Source organism: Nicotiana attenuata, unplaced genomic scaffold (assembly GCF_001879085.1).
Source record: "Nicotiana attenuata strain UT unplaced genomic scaffold, NIATTr2, whole genome shotgun sequence".
Lineage (NCBI taxonomy): Eukaryota > Viridiplantae > Streptophyta > Magnoliopsida > Solanales > Solanaceae > Nicotiana > Nicotiana attenuata.
In genome coordinates this window covers 1,877-2,726 of record NW_017670333.1, presented here as the reverse complement: position 1 = coordinate 2,726, position 850 = coordinate 1,877, and the positions used below count along the sequence as shown (strand labels likewise).

General features: G+C 35.4%; 1 non-coding gene across 1 annotated transcript; it reads left to right on the top strand.

Annotated features, from left to right (window-relative positions):
- Window positions 1–579: 579 nt before the first annotated feature.
- Window positions 580–650, top strand: TRNAG-GCC. Its single transcript has one exon. It is a non-coding gene; the product is annotated as a tRNA-Gly (tRNA).
- The last annotated feature ends 200 nt before the right edge of the window (window positions 651–850 follow it).

Below are 850 nucleotides of genomic sequence, written 5' to 3'. Positions count from 1 at the left end.
CCCTTATGTGTTTTCATTCCTGCACTAGTTCATCAGTTATGAGTTCAACTTGTATTCCTGCCTACCTTTTGCTCAGCATATCTAAAATTTGCCTGTTCAATGTATTCTTTAATTCTGCACTCTTTCTTAATGGCTGTTTTTGCATTAATTGCTACTTCATTAATCTTATTGATTAGCGTACCCGTTGTATTTGCTTCTCCTGATGGCTGGTCAAGTAACAAAAATGTTGTATTTTCTGGTACATCCTTATGGATTGGATTAGTCTTTCTGGTGGGTATCCTTAATTCTCTCATCTCTTGAACCTATTCGTCGCAGACCCAAAACCAAAATGACCCCCCTAATTTTTCTCGGTTGTGAGACACATTAAATTGGAATCTAAGTCCCCAAAGAAAACGCAAATCAAATAAAGAAAACAAAAAAATTAGAGGGGGGTCAAACTTCTTGAATAAAAAGAATACAATTAAATAAAAAAATAATTGGAATCGTTCCGAAGAGAATATGTGTCCCGGCACTGCACAAAAAAGATCCGGTTATATATCATATATGTGGGTACATATTGTGTATCAAGAACAAAAAAATGCGGATATGGTCGAATGGTAAAATTTCTCTTTGCCAAGGAGAAGATGCGGGTTCGATTCCCGCTATCCGCCCAAGATCCAAGATAAAGTAATTTTATTACTATTTATTTATTATTTAATTTCATAAATAGCATTAAATATATCCTTAAATTAAGGATTTGGTATAGTTGGCCGTGATAGTGTAGTGATTCTATCCCTCCCCTACGTTTTCTTTTTCCTTCCACCCCCAAAAAGCGAAAGGCGGGAATTAATTACTAGTTAACAGAGTCAAC